This window comes from Dasypus novemcinctus, chromosome 12 (assembly GCF_030445035.2).
Source record: "Dasypus novemcinctus isolate mDasNov1 chromosome 12, mDasNov1.1.hap2, whole genome shotgun sequence".
In the NCBI taxonomy this organism is placed as follows: domain Eukaryota; kingdom Metazoa; phylum Chordata; class Mammalia; order Cingulata; family Dasypodidae; genus Dasypus; species Dasypus novemcinctus.
Window position 1 is genome coordinate 58,430,734 of NC_080684.1, and position 23,632 is coordinate 58,454,365.

Here is a 23,632-nt window from a genome sequence, read left to right on the forward strand (position 1 = left end):
GTCTTTTGGTTTTATGTATCATTAATATGCTGATAACTCCCAAGTTTATATTACCAGTCTGGTCTTCCTCCCAAAAAGCCAGGCTTGTATATCCATCTGCCTTCCAACTATCTCCACTTGGATACTGGATTAGTTTACTATGGAGTCAGTTGCTACAACACTGTGTCATGGAACCACAAGCTCATAGACTCAACAGAAATTTTCAGCAAGTTGCCTAATTATTACATGCACAGCATAAAGTGTCCAGAAGGACAAATACCTTCTTTGTCATTATACGTCACAAAGCATCCAAAAGGGCAGAGGAGGAAGGCCTATCACAGCTGGTCTCCCAGGGTGGCTGAAACTGTTCCAGGTCAGGGTTGAGGGATGACAGCTCTCCATGCCTCACTTCACGCCAGAGAAGATAGACAAAAATATATCCCGTTTGAGTGTGCTTTTATCCACCTCAAGGGGTACTGTGAGGGCCCTGCCACTGAGAATTCCTGCCTTGATGAGCATCTGGGAGTACTTATTCCCAGTTTCCAGGTTTAAGGTCTGGCTCTTTTTCATTAGACTTAACATCTCCCCTGGCTGTTGAATGACATGCAATAGAAAAGAGCTGGAGGATGGCTGCTTGGAATGTGATCATGACTTCCCCAGAGAAGGAGGTAGGGGTAGGTGAGGTCTGGGTGACAACTGCTTAACAGGAGCTGGTGATTTCCCTAACATTTCCTATTACTGCTGTAACAAAGTACCACAGACTTGGTGGCTTGAAACTGGAGGTCTTAAGTCCAAAACGGGTCTCACTAGGCTAAAATCAAGGTGTCAGCTGGGTTGCATTTCCTTTTAGAGATTCTAGGGAAGAATCCATTTTCTTGCCTTTTCCAGCTTCTGGAGGCTATCCACATTTTTTGTCTTATGGCCCTCTTCTATCTCCAAATCCAGCAATGGCCTGTCAAGTCTTTCTCACATCACATCACTCTGACACTGATTCTTCTGTGTCTCTCTTCCACATTTAAAGACTCTTATAATTATTAAACCCATCCAAACAACCCAAGAAAATTACCCTAATTTAAGATTAGCTGATTAACAGCCTTAATTTCATCTGCTACCTTGATTCTTTCCTTTGCCTTTTTAATGTAACACATTCACAGGTTCCAGGGATTAGGACATTGACATTTTTGGGAGGCCAATTTCTGTCTAGCACAGTTGACTTAAACTTAACATATCAAAACTGAACTCTTGATCCTATTCTATTCCCAAGATTGCTCCTCTCCAAGTCTTCCCCACCTCAGTTAAAGCCAACTTCAACATTCCAGGTGGAAAGGCCAAAAAATCTGGAGTCCTCCTTACCCTTTTACTCTATTAGCAAATCCTTGGACTCCACCTTCGAAATAAACCAGACTCTGGCAATTCTTACCACCTCCACTGCAACCACTTTAGTTTAAATCTCACTCATTACTCTCCCAGGTTATTATGGCATAGGGAAAGCATTTAATAGGTGTTTCCTATTTTAAAAAAAAATTTATTGAAGTCTATCACTCATACATAAACATACATAAACAGTAAGTGTATAGTAATAGTTGTGAACTTACAAAACAAACACAAATAACATCATACAGGACTCTCATAACTCATCCTACCACCAATACCTTGTATTGTTGTTAAATATTTTTAACTAATGATTAATGAGCATTGTCAAAATATTACTACTAACCAAAGTATTTTCCCCCAACCCACCCCATTATTATTATCTTTATATTTTTTAAATATGACATACACAAACAATAAGTGTATACTAAAAGTTGTGAACTTATAAAGCAAATATGCATAACATTATACAAGGATCCCATATATCAACTGCCCACTAATGTCTTGTATTGTCGTGAGATTTTGTTACAAATTATTAAAGAATATTGTCAAAATCTTACTACTAATTATAGTCCTTCCTTACATTTGGTGTATTTCCCCCCAATCTACCCTATTATTATTTTTGAAATATATTTTTTTATGACAGAAGTTGTAAACTTATGAAACAACCATGCACGTGTGCAGAATTCCCAAACAACACCCCTCTATCAACACACCACACTGTGGTGGAACATATGTTAAAGATAAGATAATATTTTCTGCTTGTTGCCATGTCCATAGTGTTAATAGTACAATTTTAATATCCTTTCATTAATTGTAATGAAGGTACCACAAAATGCAAAGTGTTAACAGTAGGGGGGTATGGGAACACTAATTTTTCACATGATTTTTTGTAAACCTACAACTTCTCTAATTTAAAAAATATATATTTTTAAGTAGTCAACCCAAATCCCTACAATCCAAATGAATTGGGGCAAAGTATTTCAGTGTGTGTCACACACATGAGCTTGGTTCTGTGTTGAAGAGAACATTCCTGCCATTCCACTTAAGATTCACTTGGAGTAACTGCGATTGCTAACCACATATTTGATAAGGGTTTAATACACAGACTATATAAAAAGCTATTAAAACTCAATAGCAAAATTACAAGTAACCCAATTTAAAAATGGAAAAAGACTTGAATATACATTCCTCTGAAGAAGATTTACAAATGACCAATAAGCATATGAAAAGATAGTCAGCATCATTTGTCATCAGGCAAATGCAACTCAAAGTCACACAGAGAGGGAAACAGATGTGACTCAAGCAAGTGGGCTCCCATCTACCATATGGCCCATGCTGCATAGAGCAGGTGGCCTGTGCCATGGAGAGCTAGCACAGCAAGATGATGCAGAGGAGAAACAGTGATAGATGCAGCAGACCAGAGAGAGGTAGTGGCTCAAGCAATTGAGTACCTCTCTCCTATATGGGAGGTCCCGCTATTGGATCCTGATGCCTCCTAAAGAGAAAGATGAAAAGACAAGCAGACACTGAAGAACACACAGTGAGTGGACACAGAGCAGACAGCAAGCACAAACAACAACAGTGGGGAGGGGAAGTGGGGGTAGGGGAGTAAAAAGAAGTTTTTATAAACCAAAGATTTCTTAAGAAAAATCACAAAGATATCACTTCACATCCTCTAAGATGGTTATTATTATTTAAAAAATGTAAAATAACAAGTGAAATTAGAGAGAAATTGTAACCCTTATATATTGTTGGTGGCATTGTCAAGTGGTAACACTAGTGTGGAAACCAGTTTGGCAGCTCCTCAGAAGGTTGAACATAGAAATTACCATATGACCCAGCAATCTCACTTAGTATATACCCAAAGAATTGAAAGCAGGGACTTGAACAGATATTTCTATACCAGTGCTTATAACTGCATTATTCACAATAGCCAAAAGGTGGGAGCAACCCAAGTGTCCATCAGTGAATGAGCGGATAAACAAAATGTGGTATAAACACATAATGGGATACTATTCAGCAATAAGAAGGAATGAAGTTCTGATCCATGCCTCAACATGGATAAACCTCGAAGACACCAAGTTGAGTGAAATAAGCCAGACAAAAAAGAGAAGTATTTATGATCTGATTTACATGAAATAAATAAAATAAGAAAATTCATAGAGATAGATAGTAAATTACATCTTACCAAGAGACAGGGGTGGGTGAGGGGAGGGGGTGATTGCTTAATAGGTATAAAGTTTCTGTTTGAGGTGATAAAAAAAAGTACTGGGTATTGTTGATGGTAGCACAATATTGTGAATGTAATTAATACTACTGCCTTTTACAAAGGAAAGTTGGTAAGATAGGAAATTCTGAATTGTGTGTATTTTACTACAATAAAAAGTTTTAAAAAGAAAAAAGACCCACTTGGAAATGATTTCTTTTTTTCTGGAAAGTCATGTAATGTTTTCTGTTTCTGTTTTGTGTTTTGTTTTTTTTTAAATTCCTTTACCAAATGGTTCTGGGACAGCTTCACTGTTTTCTGGAGAAAAACAATAATGTTATTGCTTCTTGAACTGGAATGACCCACAGCAAAGAAAACCCACCTCAGTTGCCGTCACCACTAGACATAAAAAGGCTGCTTTGAAACTCTCCTGATGACAGTATTCATGTTGTTTCTAAGAAGCCTGACACAGGAAACCTTTTTTATTTTTAATTTTTAAATTTTAAACTTTTTATTTTGAAATACTTTCAAACTTACAGGATAGTTACAAAAATAAAGTACGGTGCATATGTAGAACTGCAATGTACCCTTTCCTTCCAGATACCCAGATCCATCAATTTTAACATTTTGCCACATTTGCCGTATCATTCCATCTATCTATACATCAATCTATAGATCTATTTATTTATCTATCCATCTGTCTATTTATCAATTCATTTTCTGAACTCTTGAGTGTAAGCTGAATACATCATATTCCTTGTACATTTAATACAGCCATGTCCATTTCCTAGGAAGAAGGATATTCACTTACATATCCCCCTTAAATGCAGTTATCAAGCTCTAGAAACTTAACATTGATATAAAGATTATAGCCTATATTCCAATTTTTTCATATGTCCCAATAATGTCCTTTCAAACCTTAGCTTCTCCCTTGTTAGAGCCACCCAGGATCATGCATTGCCTTTAATTGTCATTGTCCCTTTAGTTGCCCTCCCTCCCTGCTCGTAGCATCAGCTCGCTGTCTTGCTCGTCTTCTTTAGGAGGCACTGGGAACCTTCATTCTGTGCTTTGTTGTATCTTTCCTTATGTATTTCTTCTTGTGTAAAAAGTTTTATTTTAAAGAAAATTTTAAGAGTTGGAGGTCATAATGAGACAGCTGATTACATTTGATGATGGAAATTATTTCTTACGTTCTCAGTTCTGAATGTCTGAATTATTACATCTCAGAAAATCTTGTTCAAATGTTAAATTTCTTGCTAAGAGGATAAAGAAATAATGGATTTGGTATGAGGAGCTATGATTAGACTTTGAAACTTAAATCCTTTTCTATGAAATGTAAAACTTAGAACTTCTTCCCATCCCAATCTAAAGTCATTTTTTTACCACTAATCAACCACTTCTGAAACAGCCATGAAGTTCATTATCTTGTGTGGTGGACAACGTCCCAAGGACAGTATCTTTATGCCCCTAAATGATTCCCTAAGTCTGGCCATTCCACAATGTATTTCTATTGGTAGATTTCCTTAAGACCTTCCCACCAACTGTGGTACCTTCAGCACAGCACACCTTCAGCACAGGTTCATTCTATACTCAAATTTTTCAATCATAATGCTCATGTTATCATTTTTGTTAGGATAATAATAACAGGTATGGACAGTTCTCTTTCTCCAGTTTAAAACCAACTAAGTAAAGAAGAATGTAGATACAGATATACCAAAATATTTTATGAATAAAGGCAAATGTATTCAGTTCCTGTCCATGCAACCTATAATAACAAGGTATCTATGTTCTTGTTATTTCTTTTTCCAAATCAACAGTTTGGGACAAACATTGAGGATTCATTCATCCTCCATGGTGAGCCATCTTGTGATGCATTCTTATGAGTGTCGTGTATAGGAAGGAAAGAAGCATTCTTGCAGACCTGCAGATTAGCCACGTAGGGAGTGTACAGTGATGTCTATTGTCTTTTCCATCACCATGAAACTCAACTTAGGGCCATAACAGTTAATCTATACCAAAATATGCCTACAGAAAACCATTCGGATCTGCCACTGCAGGGAGGAAGTTATGAGAGAAGAGGAGGGGAAAGACTCAATGTCCTATGACAGAGTGTAGAGACTGTTGGCTGGAAAGACACAAGTGACACTTTCTGATAAATAATGAAAGGAAAACAAGAAAACAGGAACAATGCAAATGAAGCCATCCTTCTTAGGATGCCATGCCAAGCAGAAAGCCTCCAAAAGCTCCCCCAGTCATGAGAACATTCTTCTTCACAAATGAAGCTTTGCTTTTGACTTCAGTAGGTATTTGGTTGCTCTTATGGATTTTCAGCTGCTCCTTGGCTTTTTTCATACCCATCTCTACTCACTACTAGTCAAATTTGATGCACCCAGTATGGTTTACAAGACAGAGGAAAAAGAAATTCCACCTTCCAGAGCTGTTGCAGCCAACCTTCCAACCTTCTGGAATATGAAACCTGTGTACCATCCAGTGATACCTCCATATAACAGTTGTGTTGCCATGCTATACCTTTTTGGCAAAAGGACCAGATTCCTGCCCGAAGAGTTGCACCACCCTGGATGCTTTTTAGCCAATTCTACGAGGTCCAGTGATTCAAAGTTTTCTTGACTAGACGTGGCAATTTTGGAGAGCTCATCTCTCGAGGACAACTTCAGAGGTTTGGCATGGAGGCATGACACTGGAAATCTTTTAAGGGAGAAGCAGTTTGTGTCCTGTACTCAGGATCAATTAACTAAAATATTGCATATGCTACCTGCCCTGAAGTTTCCAGAAGCTAAAAGCTGAAGATCTACAAAAGTGATTTCACTGGAGATATAGAAGGAAACCAAAATGAATTGTAATGATGTCAGGTCAAGCCTGGCCCCCAAAAAATGTGGAACAACCAAAAGGAGGCTCCATTTCAGGGACCTACAGACAAAGGCCTGGCTAGAATTTGGTGGAGGAAGGGGAGGGAAGGCAGAGAGTTATAGCCAGAACAAAGGCAGGACTTACTCCACTGGTTGATGGAGTAAGTTAATAAAAAAGGGTGTTTGTAGTCCTGTGTCTCCCCCAATCATTGAAAAGGTACCACTTTGGAGAATTGCTTAGATTTGCCCCTATTATCCACTTTCTCCCTTCTACCATCAGCCCTCCTGCAAGGCCCCGTCAAGTGGAGACAAACAGGCCATAAACTAGAGAAGCCAAAAATTACTTGTTAAGACAAAAAGAAAACAAAGCAAAAAACCCCCTAAAGGTGCACCTAAAAAGTGAGTGGGCACATTCCTGAGCAGGATCGCTGTCTGTCCTGGAACTACTCCTCCTACATATCAGTAACTTCAAAGGAACATGTTTACAACCTTGCAAATCCCTACTTGGCTCTGTGCCTTCCTTGTCCTTACTCCACATACCCCCTTGAGTTCCCTGGGAGATGCAGAGCACTCTCTGAATGATCTGCAGCTGCTCAGGACCGACTCCTGGTTTGTAAATTTCCTAATAAACTATTACTATTGTGCTACATGGAATGGCCTTCTTCCTTTTTTGATTTTAAGCACCTTTGAAATTTGGGCGAATTTATCTGTAGGTTCATGGCCAGACAATGGATAAGTCAGCCAGGAGATGAGGAAAAAAACAAGCAAACAGGTTAATGGGAATCTGTGGGGCAAATCCCAGGGTGGCCAACTTCAAGTACAAAAGTAACCAGAGACCCCAATGACCCTTAGGAAGAGATCATTGCTCAGAAGTAAACAGTAATGAGGGGGTCTATAATTAGCACTATACTCACAAATATGTGTCCCAGAAACTTAAATCTTTGGTCTGTTCATATGCTGGTTGAGCCCTGAATCTCAGCAGAGTTGCAGCACCTACTCTCCCACTCATTGGACTCTCCCAGGTCAACTAACAATGCGACAATGATGGACAACACACATTCCAAAAAACAGAGTGTCTACAACTGCAAGCAAAACAGTTCCCTCCATGTGCCCCATAAGATCTCAGCTCCCCACTCAATCTGAAACAAAGTTGGCGTCACTACCCATAATCCTCAAGACTGAAGAATGAACGGATATAGGGGAAATGCCACCGTGGACCAAGACATTATTATAGTAGTAACAGAAGAGGTTTTATCATTGATATAAAGACAGTGGTTGCCAGATGTCCAGAGGGAAGGAAGAGGGAAGAATAGGTGGCACGTAGGGCACTTTTAAGGCATTGAAATTGTTCTGCATGATATTACAACGAGGAATACAGGCTTCTGTACATTTTGTCAAAACCTATAAAATTGTACGGTGTAAATTGTAAACCATAATGTAAACTACAGACCTTGGTTAGTAGCAATACTTCAATATCTGTTCCTTAAATATAACAAATAGACCACACTAATGTAAGATGTTATTAATAGGGGAAATGTGGGAGGGAGGGAGAGTGGGAATCCCCTATATTTTTTATGTAACTTTTCTGTAATCTAAAACTTCTTTTAAAATAGGGTTTATTATATACACATATATTTTTTAAAAACAGTAATGAGGGAGTATACCCCCTCAGAATTAGAATTAACAGAAAAGTTTAAATAAAAGAGCTGAGAGAGCATAGCCACTTGGTTACTAGATTGTGGGACATAGCGGGAGACAGTATTATGCTTCCAGGTGTGGAAATGGCACAAATGGCTGCCATAACTACACATCCCTCTCTTTGTCAGCATCTTTAGCAGGCACAGCAAAGACCAGCTGGCATTATAAGTTATTAGTGTGGTGCATTTTAGCTACAAAATTGGCTCGACAATGGGCAAATGGTCATCTATGGAAGAAGTATAGGACTTAGTCAGAGAACTGGGTATGAAGCATGCAGTATATGCTGAACACTTCTGTGGACCTGATGATGAACTGTTCATGTCCAGTATGAGGTGTAAAGTCCTCCAAACCGTGCCTCTAGCTGGCATGGGACAGAAGTATCTATTCTCAGCCTATTGGTTGGCAAGGCCATTCACAGGGTGGCACAGGCAATAGCAGACAGAAAGGATACAGTTGAAAGAAGTTAGGAAAGTATGCAAAGAGACCTCCCGAGGAAAGGGGCAGAGGGGGCCTGCATGTTCAACTGTAACAATTATGGACTAATTTAATTGCTTCAGGCACCCCAATAGAAAAAAACAACAACATAATGCTGTAGTAGGACTCTGGTAAAAGCTGCCTGAGGAGAAAAAATAACATGATACAGGGCTCTCATAACTCACCCTACGACCAATACCTTGCATAGTTGTTCAACCTTTTTAACTATTAAAGAGCATTGTCAAAATACTACTAACCAAAATATTTTCTCCCAAACCACCCTTTTTTATTATCTTTTTATCATTTATATATGAACATAAATAAACAATGAGTGCATGGTAAAAGTTGTGAACTTACAAAGCAGTTATGCAGAACATCATACAGGGGTCCCATGCATCAACCCTCCACCAACACCTTGCATTGTCATGAGACATTTGTTACAAATTATGAAAGAATATTGTCAAAATCTTACTACTAATTAAAGTTCTTTTTTACATTTGGTGTGTTTTCCCCCCTTCCTACCCTATTATTATTTTTAAAATATAATTTTTATGACAGAAGTTGTAAACTTATAAAACAATCATGTACATATACAGAATTCCCAAACAACACCCCTCAATCAACACACCACACTGTGGTGGAACATTTGTTACAGGTAAGATAATATCATTTGAGTGTTACCATGTCCATAATGTACATTTGACTCACATTTTCCATACTGCCCCATTATCAACACAGTGCATCTTTCACTTAGATGCAGGAATATTATTATATTATTACTTCTAACTACAGTCCATAGGTCACTCCAGTTGTATTTTTCCCATGCTTCTCCACATTCCCATGACCCTGCAGTAGTTTTGTGCATTTGCTCTAGCTCACAAAGGACACTCTTGCATCTGTCCAATCAACCACATTTCTGATCCACCTCTTGATTTATTGTGCTATTCAGTTCCTAGATTATTTTCTAACATTCTGTCAGTTGGCATTTACATACCTAGAGTACCATTTTCAGCCACATCCCCATTTATAAAATAGCTGTTAAATCACTGTTTGTTACCATCCACTATATACATTTCCACACTTTTACAGTAAAGCTAAAAGATCTACATACATTAAATATTAGGAGTCTATCTCAGTCCTCCCCCTTATCTCCTTTAAGAATCCACCATCTACCACCAGGTCTTGAAGATATTTTCCTACAGGTTCTTCTATAAGCTTTACGGTTTCTTGCTTTTATTTTTAGGTTTTTAATCCATTTTGAGTCAATTTTTGGATAAGGTGTGAGATAGGGGTGCTCTTTCCTTCTTTCAGCTATGGATATCCAGTTCCTTCAGCACCATTTGTTGAGTAGACTGTTCTGCCCGAGCTATGTGTTTGACAGGCTAGTCAAAAATCACTTGACTGTATATGTGAGGGTCTGTTTCTGAACCATCAATTTAGTTTCATTGGTCTATGTGCCTGTCTCTATGCCAGTACCATGCTATTTTTACCACCATTGCCAGGTAATATGATTTAAAGTCTGGAGATGAGGATTCACTTTTCATGATGTTTCTGGCTGTTCAGGACCCCTTCCCCTTCCCCTTCCCCTTCCAAATAAGTTTTATAATCATGTTTTCAATTTAAAAAATGCTGGTGGAATTTTTATTGGGATTGCATTGAATCTGTTTATCAATTTGAGTAGAATTGACATTTTTTATTTTAATTTATTTTTTAATTTATTTCTCTCCCCTCCCCCCCCCCACAGTTGTCTGCTCTCTGTGTCCATTTGCTGTGTGTTCTTCTGTGTTCACTTGTACTCTTGTCAGCGGCACCCAAAATCTGTGTCTCTTTTTTTTGTTGCGTCATCTTGCTGTGTCAGCTCTCCATGTGTGCGGTGCCATTTCTGGGCAGGCTGCACTTTTTTTGTGCTGGGCAGCTCTCCTTACGGGGTGCACTCCTTGCGTTTGGGGCTCCCCTATGTGGGGGACACCCCTGTGTGGCATGGCACTCCTTGCACACATCAGCACTGTGCATTGGCCAGCTCATCACAGAGGTCAGGCGGCCCTGGGTTTGAACCTTGGACCTCCCATGTGGTAGGTGGACAACCTATCCGTTGCGCCAAATTCACTTCCCGAATTGACATCTTAATGATATTTAGTCTTCTAATCCATGAGCTTGGAATGTTCTTCCAATTATTTAGGACTTTTTTTATTTCTTTTAACACTGAGTTGCAGTTTTCTGAATATAAGTGCTTTACATCATTGATTAAGTTTATTCTTGACTATTTGAGTTTTATCTGTCATATTTTTGTTTTCACCACTCTTTTGACACTTTTAGTTACTTTTATTGATACAATCTTCATTTTTAGACTCTCTTCCAGGCCTTTTTCTCCTGTCTTTTCTTTTCAGGCTCTAGCAAACCCTTTAGTATTTCCTGAAAATCTGGTCTCTTGCTTAGAAATTCTTTCAGTTTCTGTTTATCTGTGAATAGTCTAATATAGCCCTCATTTTTGAAAGACAGTCTTGCTGGAAATACGATTCTTGGCTGGAAGTTTTTCTCTTGTAGTATCTTAAATATATCAGACCACAGTCTTCTTGCCCCCTTGGTTTCTGGTGACAAATTGGCCCTTATTCTTATTGGGTATCTCTTATATGTTATGCATTACTTTTCTCTTGCTCTTCTCAGAATTCTCTCTTTTTCTTTTGGCATTTGACATTCTAATTAGTATGTGTCTCAGAGTTGGTCTATTTGGATTTTTTCAGATGGGAGTACATTGTGCTTCTTGGACATGGATATCTATGTCCTTCAATAGGGTTGGGAAATTTTCTACCATTATTTCTTCAAATATTTCTTCTGCCCCTTTTCCCTTCTCTTTTCCTTCTGGGACACCCATGACATGTATGTTTGCATGCCTTTTGTTGTCATTTAGTTCCCTGAGAACTTGCTCAATTTTTTCCATTCTTTTCTTCATCTGTTCTTTTGTATGCTCACTTTCAGAGGCCAGTTCTTCAAGCTTGCCAATCCTTTCTTCTACCTCCTCAAATCTCCTATTATATGATTCCAAATTTTTGCAATTTTATTTTATTGTACTTTTCATTCCCATAAAATTTGCTATTTTTCTATGTATGCTTTCAAATTTTTCTTTGTGCTCATCCAGTGTCTTCTTAATATCCTTAACCTCTTTATCCATCTCACTGAATTTATCAAAGAGATTTGTTTGAACATCTATGATTAGTTGACTCAACTCCTTTATGCCATCTGGAGGCTTGTCTTGTTCCTTTAACTGGACCATATCTTTCTGTTTCATGGTGTGGATTGTAATTTTTTGTTGATGTCTTGGCATCTGGCTTACTAGAGAATTTATTCTGGGTGCAGTTTTCTCTTTAGTTTAGGACTTGCTGCCCTTTCTCCTTTGCTGGTTGTGCAGTAGGAACCAAGGATGTAGTTGGTGGTGTAAGCTGTGGAGGTTCAAGCTGCCTTCATTGCCCCAGGGACTGATGAAGCTTCTCCCAACTTTCTCCTTTGTCAGGGGTACAGACAGAGTCACAGCTGTGTGGAATAATTCAAGTCATGCAGGTCTAGATTGTCATTGCCCAGAGAGACCAATGAAGCTTCATACCCCTTTCTCCCCTGCCTGGGACGGGGATGTAGCTACAGGTGTGGGCAGCAATCTATGCAGTGTGGGACCAGATGACTGCAGTTGCCCCAGTAGACTTCTAATTATTCAGCCTGTGCCAGCCAAAGGGACCTGCAGTTACCTGGATAGTCTGGTGCAGGGTCTGCCAGCCTCTTCCCTTTCAGAGGTAGGGCTGAAGCCTAGCCTAGGGCTGCAGGCAGATCTGGGTGAAAGAAACCAGTCCTACCATCATTGTGATTTACAATCAGCCCGGCTTTCCCTCATGCTGGGGGCAGAGTCAAAATGGTGGCCACTGGCCTCTTTCTGATTTGAACAGATTCACACCCTAACTGTTCCTAGGGTTATACCTCAGCCAGCTGAGTCTACTAATCTGTAGCCAAAATTGGTGTCCAACCATCTCCTCCTACCCTGTTTTTGGGAAATGGAGCTTCCAATTCCAGCCACAGAATAGCTCCTGGGGCAGCTTGCACTGCCAGAGTTGGATGATCACTGGCCTCCAAGGCTTGGTCAGTAATTTCCTGGATAGGCTGATATAGGTCCCCCTGGCTTCCTCCCTGCTGGAGGTGGGGCTAGGGCCTAGGCTAGAGCTGCAAGTTGACCTGGATGGAAAGAAGCCAGTCCCTACCAGCACTGTGATTTTCAGTCTGCCCCACTTCCCCTCATGTCAGGTGTGGTGTTAAGATGGTGGCTACCAGCCTCCTTCTGACTTGGACAGGTTCAAACTTTAGTTGTTCTTAGGAGCATACTTTAGCCTGCTAAAATTTACTCATCAGTAGCTGAAGTTGGTGCCTAACTATCTCTTCCTCCCCCATTTTTGGGAAGTGGAGCTTTCAATTCCAGCTGCATAACAGCTCCTGAGGTGGCTTGTGCCTCCAGTGGAGTATGGGCACTGGCCTCTGTGGCGTGTAGTGCTCTACTTATGAATCTTCTCTGCAGATGGGTAGTCTCCTCCTTCCATCCCTCAAGTATGTTACAGGATGCTCTTCTGGTCTCCTGGAGCCCCCAAACAAGTGCTTTAGATAGCTCCAGATAGCTCTGGTAGTTTACTAACTGCCCTGTTACTGGCTGATTCTAGGAGTTCCTTACTCGACCGCCATCTTGGTGATTGTCCAGGTGTTTCCTATTTTAATTCTTTACCATTAATGCTGGTTCTTCTCATGTTACTCAGTAAGCACCAACCACTATTTCTCTATAGGTAATAATATTAATACATTAAGAGTACTTTGGGAGTAGTGAATGTGGCTCAAGTGGCTGAGAATCTGCTTCCCACATGGGAGGTCCCAGGTTTGGTTCCTGTTGCTTCCCCAAAACAGATAAACAACAAGCAAACAAATGAAAATGCCAAGTCATGGGAGCCAATGTGGCTCAGTGGTTGAATGCCAACTTTCTCAGCTTAAAACTAACCACAAAGAGCAGGGCATAGATTAACTAAATCCTTCTGACTGCCATGGTTTCATATTCCTTGTTATAAGTTGTTGGATTTCAAGGATGACTTTCAATGCAGAATAGGTACCATTCTTTCCTATTAAGCATTTTCCCAACCTCCTGGCCATATTAATCTTATTTCAAAATGTCAAAATTCCAATATTAAGGGCATTTGAAACTGTGCAAACCTCCTTACAGAACATATTCTAAAAATCAAAGTATTATCATTGGTTTTATTCCCTCACTCCCTTACAGCATGTACCAAACTGAATCCCAGAGATTCCAACAAACGTATTTCCATTTTCATATCTATGAGGCCAAAGAAGAGAAAGTATTATTACCTAGAAGCAGAATTTCAATGGAAAGTCATATCTCAAGTTTATACAATGAAAATTGAAGTCTATCCTACAACATAAGTCAAATGCCACTGATGTACAGCTGTTCGGCTCAGTCTTATTCAGTCCCCAATAAATATGAAGCACACAAAAGTCAATTTTGAAAGAGATAGGATCGTATCTGATTGTTTTCCATTGATTAAATGTTACCTCTTCTATTTATTCAATTACTTCAGGAAGAGCTCTATGACATTTTGCACCAAATAATACATTTTATCTTCAAGTTGTGAAGTTTGTTGTGCATGGTTGTACATATAATTTGCTATGCATGGGTACCCAGCTAAGGGGCAAGTGGGGCTGAAGAATTTTTTTCTTTTGTTTGTTTATTTTTATTCTAAAAACTTGACTGTGAATATTAAGAATAAAACCTAGAAGACTCAGATCATACAGTGCATGTCAAAAACCACAGGACAGGAAAAAAATACGATAATGTCACAGAGGAAGACAGAGGATGGGAGTGAATCAGATACTATCAATGCCTAAATAATTCATAAGATCCTCCGAGAAACTTAGATCAGGCCTGGAAAGAAGAGAAGGAGGTAGAAGGGAAAACTGAAGTTGGAGGTTTATCTAAAAATGAAGCTTTCAGAAATGACCAAGTAACAATGATTTGGCAAGATTATGTTTTCTACAAGCAGTTCAGCAGAAATTCAGAATTGAGATCCAAACTCAGTTATTAATAATTTTTAAAAGAGCTGTATATGTGCACATCTGAATAATAAGGTCTGGGCATGTAAATTTTATACCCAGCACACTATCATATTGAGCTTCTAATGTATACCAGACATTATGCTATGAGCCTTATATACATTACCTCATTTAGTCATTCCAGAGGAATAAGTAGTCAGAAAGCCTGGTAGGATATTTTCTATTTGCCTGTCCAGATCATTCTCCACCTTGTTCTCCTGCTTCTTTTTGGGTTTGGCCAATGGGAAGGTTAAAAGAGATCAGGGTTGTAGCAGTTTGATATTGTTCATGAATTCCAAAAATAGATACTGGATTATGTTTGTGAAATGGTCTTTTCCTCTGGGCATATTAGATTATATTGGATTCAAAGGTTTCACTTTTCTTGATTAAATAATGATTAAGGCTTTGATTGGGCTACTTCAGTAGGATATTAAGTCTCTGTCCCCTTGGTGGGTGGGTACTCACAGAAAACCCACACTGCAGACAGAGGAGGTTAGAGTTTTGAGCTGGAGCTCCAGGAAGTAAACATGTAGGAGAAGAACACAGAAGAATAGAGACAGCTTCATAGACACAGTCGAGGCCCTGGGAAGAGAGATGAGCCTAATAGCCTACAGATGCAGCTGAGCCCAGAGAGGAATGAGCCTCCTGAGAGAGATGAGACTTATCCCAGCCTACAAGAGGAAGAGGAAGCCTGAACCTTTGCAGATGTCAGCAGCCATCTTGCTCTAACACATAGCAAAAGACTTTGCTGAGGGAAGTAACTTACACTTTATGGCCTGGTAACTACCCCAAATAAATACCCTTTATAAAAACCAACTAATTTCTGGTATTTTAATTCAGCACCACTTTGGCTGACTAATACAAGGCTATTTATTCTTCTGGCTCCCTTCCTGTCAGATAGCCGTGGATCATTTTCATCCCTTTACTAAAGATTATAGCTTCTCTCAGGCAGCCCTCCATTTTTCTTCCCTCTTCTGAGAGGAATCACTCTCTCCCATTAACCCTTTAGGCACAAGGGTTATTGTTAGCCTCAAAGTACTGCATGATTCCTTACTAGTTTCCATAAAGTCTTTCCACAATTTGTAAATAATGCCTTTCCAGTTATCCAGTTTGAGCATGTCATCTATTTCCTGCTAGGACACTCATACACAGGGAATTCATAAGCAGAGACTGGATGACCACTTCCCAGAGGGGATTTACTTATCTTTGGGCTAAGTGGTTCTAATGTCCCTTCCAACTCTGAGAGTCTTCCTATGCTGCTTACCAATAAAGATATTCATTATGTTTTTATCTAATTTTCCTATAAAACTCTTTTTTTTCCATTGGTTTATGCAACTTTATTGAAGAAAAATAAATCAATTACTAGCAGAGCTATTAGTTGATTACTCATCCATTGACAACTTGCTTCATTTATTCAGTGCTATATTAAACAGTGTATTATTGGAAGATAGATTAACTAATAGTTCCAAGCTTCCTAACAATTTAAATGAAAATTACAAAATGTTTGAGACCCTATTTTGGAATACAAATGGTGTTTGACTTCCAATTTCCATTCTTTGTAGAACAAGAACAGGTCATTCCTTTATTGACATGCATAAAATACATCACATTTTCTGTTCTGTTGATGCTGTAAATTCAATAGCAATTCTCCAGCCACATCAGTTATGAGCATAAAGTATATCATGTAACCTCAAATCTCTAACAGTGGAAGGCTTAAAGAGTGGATGCTGCTATAGAGTAATGCTGCTTCCTTTGATGTGACACTGAACCTCCATCTCCCTCCCCCTCAGATGACATCTTCAGCATGTTAGAGCAGTGAGGAATGGTTTTAGTCTCATAACCAAGTTAGAGTAAAGACATTGGCCACATAATACACATGCTCCATTTTTTTAAAAAAGTGCTGAATCTTGGGCAACTGTTCTTTTGTAACTACTTTACAGTTTCTAAAAGCAGTTATTGTCCAAAGCTGGAAGAACTTAAGTCTTCTCAGATGAGCATGTGAATGAATGGAGGGAGGTAAACAAAAAAATAAAATTTAAAAAGATGAGCTCTGATAGGGGAGCAGCCAGATAAGAAAATTAAAAAAAAGAACAGTAATTTAAAGTTTATTCCAGCTATAATGCAGGTTATTCTGACTTTAAGATAGCATCACATGGCATACTTCTGAGTCCATTCCCGAGATATTCTATTGTACTTATCTCTCTCTGTTTTATAAATCCATGCAATCTCTGGCACTAAGGGGTCATCTGGGTTCGGATCACATAGCAGTGAATAAATGGATAAAAGAACTTTAGAAATAGTTAAAGCAGGAGACCACTGTGATCTTAGAATAGCGAGACAAATGCTACCATTACTGTTAATATTTGGATGATAAATTCTTGTTGTAAATGCAACCTTAGGTGGTTTGAAGGGGTAGTCTTTAGGAAAATAAAATGTCAAAAAGAATACACCGCCTTGATATGGGCTGTCAGTAGGTCCCATTAATTGTGGCTTGCCAATGAAACATATCATTCCCAACTGGACCTGCAGAACATTGTGCTGGGGGGTCAGGGGCCAAATCACTAAGTTACTTATTAATCCATTTCAGCGTCAATAGTCTGTGCTTTTCGTCGGGCTCCGCACTATCTCCGTGTGCACTCAAAGGTCAGGCCAAAACTCTTGATTATCAGGGCGGCGGGGAAGGATTCTATCTTGGTCTCACACCAGTTCTGCCAGACGCAGGCGCAGAGGGGCCGGGGCCTCCCTCAAGCTGCGGCCTCGGCCTCCTGCCCGCGCGGCAGCTGGTGCCTCCCTGGCCCTTCGGGGCGCACGCACACCCCTATAAAACTCTTTATGCTCTGTTGAGGAAAACCATTTTGCCTGTCCTCCCAGAATCTGTTATTTTGTGATCATTGCATTTAATTTAAAAGAACCAGCACTGTAGAAAAGGGAATTGACCATCCAGTGCCAATGCTGGAGGGTAACCATCCATTCACAATATCTCGGGTGGCAGAGGCCCCAGCCCCTGTGGAGAACACGGAGTCCTCTCTGACTGGGGTGGCTGGTTTTCCAATTAGACATCGGATTCAGAACTAAAGAATGCCGCCTACCAGATGAGGAAGAATTCCAGCGAGTCCTCCCAGCTAGTCACAGAGGGGAGGTGTGTTTGAGGCCCTTGAATGAAGCAGTGTTTTCCTGGTGTTTCCTGCATCATTGTCTTCCCTGTAGGGACAGAATCTGCAAATGATATGGTAACGTATACTGAGAAAAAAATGAGAGAAAAGGTCTAGTGCATCTCAAGCACCTTCAACTCACTACCTTCCTTTGTTTTAAAGATCGTAATAATGCCCAGATTATTGTTGTAATTATTACTACCTATACCTACAGCTATACATATTTTTTTAGGTGGTACCAGGACGTTGCACATGCAAAGCAGGTGTTCAACCACTGAGCTACACCCACTCCCCTGTTTATGGTTTTATAACTCATGGAGTCTCTCATTTTCATTCTTACAAGAATTTCACTCTCTCTTTCACCCACACATATATGTAACTGTGAAAAATAGGGAAGGTATTACCTTTTATTTTTTTGTTATTGTTGCTTTTAAACAAAAAGTTCTGTTGATGCCTACCTTTTCCCATTCCAGCTCTCTGGTGTTCTAAAAAATAAGATTTCATAAATGTGACTTTTTCTGATCTTAGTAGGAGTCATCTTATTACTAATACTAGGTGTTCTATGTGAGTTATTACATATACATTTGCCAACTATTCTCTGTAAACAGAAAAGTATGATAAGGGAGTGCCAGAAGAGTGCTGTCTTCTAGAATTTTCTGCCATCATGGAAATGTTCAACGTCTATGTTGTTCTGTATAAGCCAGGAGCCACATGTGGCTGTTAAACACTTAAAATGTGGTTAGTCAACTGAGAACTTAAATTTTTATTTATTTAATGTTAATTATTTAAAATTTTAATTTAAAATATCCAGATGTGGCTAATAGCTACCATAGCGGGCAGTGAAGCTTTAGAACAAGCATATCCACCCCTTTCTGCAGGAGCTTAGTATCCAAAGGATTGTGTTGCAGAAATGGGTGGTTGTCAGGGGACATGACTTAAGAGCAATCACAAGGTATTGCATCAATCATCCCATTTATATCTAAACATTGACATCATCTAATGGAGTGATCTAAACCGGGTGAGGTAATGGAAGGAAGGTTTCCAGGAGAAAATAGGCTTCAAGCAACTGATAAGATAGAGAAAGGAGGAGAAGAAGGAAATGAAGGAACAAGGACTATGTCTGCCGGGGGAGTGAAAACAATGGGCCAATAATGAAACGTTCACAAGAGGGAGGTAGTTGATTCACAGTCATCTGGATGAAAGACTTAGAAGCAAAAGTGAAACGAATGTGGATATTGACACATATTAATAACATGGGAGCCATTTTTAAATAGTGTGGATACTGTGAGGGGAAAAATGAGTATAGAGGAAGAAAATAAACTAGAAAGAAAAAATGCTATAGAATACAATGGTCAAGTGCCCTGTCATCTTAGCACATCTTTTGCTGTTTCATTTGTTTCCTCAAAATAGTTTCAAATAATAATATTAATAAAAGATTAGATAACCCATTTGCCAGCATGTGAGTTTATCTGCAACATATAGGGAATTAGTAAAAACAGCTCCTAAACTATGTACTGTTCTTTATTTAAAAACAATCTCTTAAAAAAAAAAAACCTATTTCATGAATGATATTTCCTTTGATTTCATTTTATCTTTTTGCTTCACCCCTCTAGTTCTTTCTTTTCAACCTGCACAAACACATGCACACCCACACACATACACTACACAATCCTGCTAAACCTTTTTCAGTCCAGTGCTCCTCAAACTGAGGTGAACGACCAGTTTTTCTTTTTCCAATTGATCATGACTCATGCTTTTGTAAAATACAAAAAATGAATTAGAATAAATAGAAAATGAAAAATGAAGAAAGAATACAAAAATGAAATAAAAAACATACAAAATACAAGCCAAGTTTTCTACTTTTAGAATCAACATATATATAAAATTACTCTCTATCATATTGCTATAAAAATTTCAAAATGCTTACATTCAATTTATTACTTATGCCCTTGTGGACTGTTAAATAATTTGCTGTTTGCCACCAGTACTTGAATCACATTTTGAATAGCATTGACTTAGTAGACATGAAAATTCATCTATTCATTGTATGTATATAGAGAGTTATTTATTGTTTTGTCATATTATCTTTCTAATCTTCAACTATTTATAGCTTCTTTAGAAAAAGCAAATAATTTGAAGTTAATCTCCAAGGATACAAGATTTTGTTTAAAAAAGGCTTTTACTTCTTTTCTTATTTCCTTTCATTCTTAAAAATATTAAAAAATGTCAAGTTTTCAAATGGACTTGAGTTCAAACAAAAAATATATTGGAGACTCTAAATGAATATCTAGGCGTATTTTAGTTTCCTGGTACCAAAATCTGTGTTAGTTTCCTGACTGCAAAAGCAACTACCATGTAATGGATTGGCATATATGATGGGCATTTATTGGTACATAATTTGAGTCTAGGAGAAATCCAGAATCAAGCCATCCTCAAGGTGATGCTTTCTTGCAGAAGACTGTGGTGTCTGGGGCTGGCTGCCAGAGATTCTTTGTCCTTAGCATCTTTGGCTCATGGGAATTAACACAGCAGCCTTTCCTGGGCTCTCCCTTCTTTCCGAGTTCCATTGACTTTCAGCTTTTAGCTGCTCCCTCTGACTTTCTCTCTGAATTTCATTCTGCTTACAAAGGGCTCCAGTAATAAGATTAATACTCAATCAAAATGAGAGAGGCCAGGAGAGGATGCCTTGATTCTGGAAGTAACCTCATCAAAAGGCCCTTTTTACAATGGGTTCACACCCACAGGAATGGATTAAGTATAAGAACCTATTTTTCTAGGGGTACCTAGCTCCAAACCACCACAAGGAGTATTGATATCTAACACCAAATATTTGTTTGTCTGATACATTTCCTGTCAAGAATATTCATTTTATTCTTGAATCAAGTATTACAAGATGGATATAATCGTATGCTTATAACATTACAATTCATTGCCACAAAAAAGGGTAAGCCATCAGGGCATGAATGAATTTTCACAAACATTAATCTTTTACTGTCACGCATGAGGACATGGAAAAAGGAATCTGGCCAAGAGTAAGGTGAGGATATCAACATCTAATGCTGTAAGGATTTGCAAATTAGCAAAAGTGCAAATTAATGTTTTAAAAGCATGTGAACACAACCAGGCTTCAATTTTCATTTACTTAAAAAATCCACTCATCTGAATTTCCTTTGATTCCTCCTATATTTCAGGATGAAGGTAATGTTCTAGCAGAAGCCTAGGAAAGGAAAAGCAGGTATGAATCCTTTAGGAATAATAATGTTGGAAAATGTGAAATTAAAGCTTGAAGTCTCTTAGCATTTATTCTCCCTTAATCTCCTTAAAATTTTGAAGAATTTGCATTCTATTTTCATAAAATTTATGTAGTGTTTTATCATTTCATCCGATTACACCAAGCAATCTAACTTGACCTCCGTTTGAGAGAAAGGCTTTCTTGTTTTTTTTTTTCATAAATTCTGCACAAACATGACAAACAAATAACTGGTGATCTTTGATTGGATTCCAAATTGTGAAAAACAAAAAATCCGAGACAGGGTATTTTTAAGAGAGTGGAAGGAATGTGTATGGGGTATATAATAGATAATTTAATTCTATCAATATCTAACTTCTTCAGTGTGATAAATGGTATCATGGTTATATTGGAGAATGTCTTCATTCTTTCCAAAATCACATGGTGATTTAGGGATGATGTGTCATGAAGTCTATAATACACGTCAAATGGTGCAGCATTTTTAAAAAGGCACAAAGATCCAATAAATGACAGAGTGATAGATGGAATGTAGATAGAAAGATAGATAGATAGACAGATATATGATAGATACATGATAGGTAGATATAGATAGAGCAAGGAAATTTTGCCATTTCAAAAATGTTAGATAAACAGAACCACACAATATATAACATTTCAGGATTGGCTTTTTTTTCACTTGGCATAATTCCCTGGAGATTTATCCAACTTGTGCGTATTAATAGTTTTTTCCTTTTTATTGCTAAGTAGTATCCCAAGGTATTTGCTGTGGAAAAGACAGACACACAAGTTCAGTGACCATCTCCCAGCCCTAGTCTCCCCTACTTTCCTATTATATGCAGATGTTTTCATTACACAGCCTGGGACATTAGGCCTAATGAAAAGGCCCACCATACCTTGAACCCAGAAGCCAGGAACAATCAGCTCCAGATGCTTATTAGGGCAGAAACTTTCAATGGTAGGTAGTCCCTTCACTTGGGTCCTATACAGGTGTCTCTCCTCTCCAAGACAAAGCCGGGCAGGGCAGAAAGGGCTGCCATTTTGTCTTCCCCAGGAGACTGGCTATGAAGGGATCTCTTCTGCAGCTCTTTTGGACCCTTTGTGTTGTGTAACTAATAATACAGTCATTTGCTGAAAGTTTTTGTTGTGCCTGAGCCTGTGTTCCCAGGAGGCACCTGTGTTCCCAGGAGGCACCTTGTAGTACCTTGTCCTACAGTGTTTTCATTCTGTAGTTTGTTCAACCAAACACCTGTTGAAGGATATTTGGGCTGACTCTAGTTTTGGGTTATTACAAAAAAAGCCACATGAACATTTGGTACAGGTTTTTACTATTTGTGTAATTCTCCATTTTAGAGAAATATTGTGACCCCCTGTCTACCCTCACAGTCTATAAAAGGTCATGGTGAGGAAGCGGATGTGGCTCAGGCAATGGAGCTCCCATCTACCTCATGGGAGGCCCATGGTTTGGTTCCTGGTGCCTCCTGGAGAAGACAGTGAGCTAGTATGACAGGCAAGAGCAGCAAGCTGACACAACAAGATGATGCAACAAGAGACTCAAGAAGAAAAAACACAATGAGAGACACAACAAAGCAGGGAATGGAGTTGGCTCAAGCAATTATGTGCCTCACTCCCACATCGGAGGTACCAGGTTCAGTTCCCAGTGCCTCTTAAAGGCACAGCACACAGCAAATGCAAACAATGAGGGGTTGGAGGAGAAATAAATAAAATCTTAAAAAAGTCATGGTGCCTCTTAATGCTACCTCTACTCCCACTTTTTTTTCAGCACCTTCACTCTTCCCAGCATATAGTTTCACCTCTGAATTATGCAGGGTTTGTCTCCTTTCTATGTCTTCTGTTGCCAGATATTTACTTAGGAATCCAATTTCACTCTGCCTGATATCTTTGGACTCAAGTTTTATATCTTCTTTTTCTTAATGGCTTCTGGTTATTAGCTGTTTCCATAACAGGTAAGAAAATGAAAATAAACTAGCTCTTGAACTGAGGAGTCCCTGAATTTGTGGAAATGATTTCCCAGTGATTTCTCTGCATTTTCTAAAATGATGAATTTCTGTCAAAGGAGGTCCAAGTTACTTTTTTAAAACTCACAATGTTTTCTTTATAGCTGAAACAGAGAATGACTGTGTGCTCATTCATTAATATTTCCAGAAAATCCGAGGCCTCGATGGATTTATATTTCAGAACTTTTGACTTACTTTTTTCCTTTCTCTTGCATCGATTTTAGGTATTGTTTGAACTTATAATCAAGTTGAATGTCAGAGTTGGGGAGCACTCAGTTGCTGTCATGCTAAAGGCCTTAACCTGGAGTAGGGAAGATCTAAAAGATGATCGAAGGGCGAAGGTTCATAAAACAACTCTGAGAAATGCTTTAAAACACCCCAATCCATGAAGCACATGTGGCTCAGGTGATAGGGCTTCCACCTACCATATGGGAGAACCCAGGTTTGATCCCTGGGGCCTCCTGGTAAAAAAGAAGAGAAAGTGTGCCTGTGCC

General features: G+C 38.9%; 1 pseudogene; it reads right to left on the minus strand.

The window, feature by feature from the left end:
* Nucleotides 1–5,767: 5,767 nt before the first annotated feature.
* The window catches only part of LOC101447377 (FUN14 domain-containing protein 2 pseudogene), a 70,594-nt pseudogene continuing 52,729 nt past the window's right edge, over nt 5,768–23,632 (minus strand).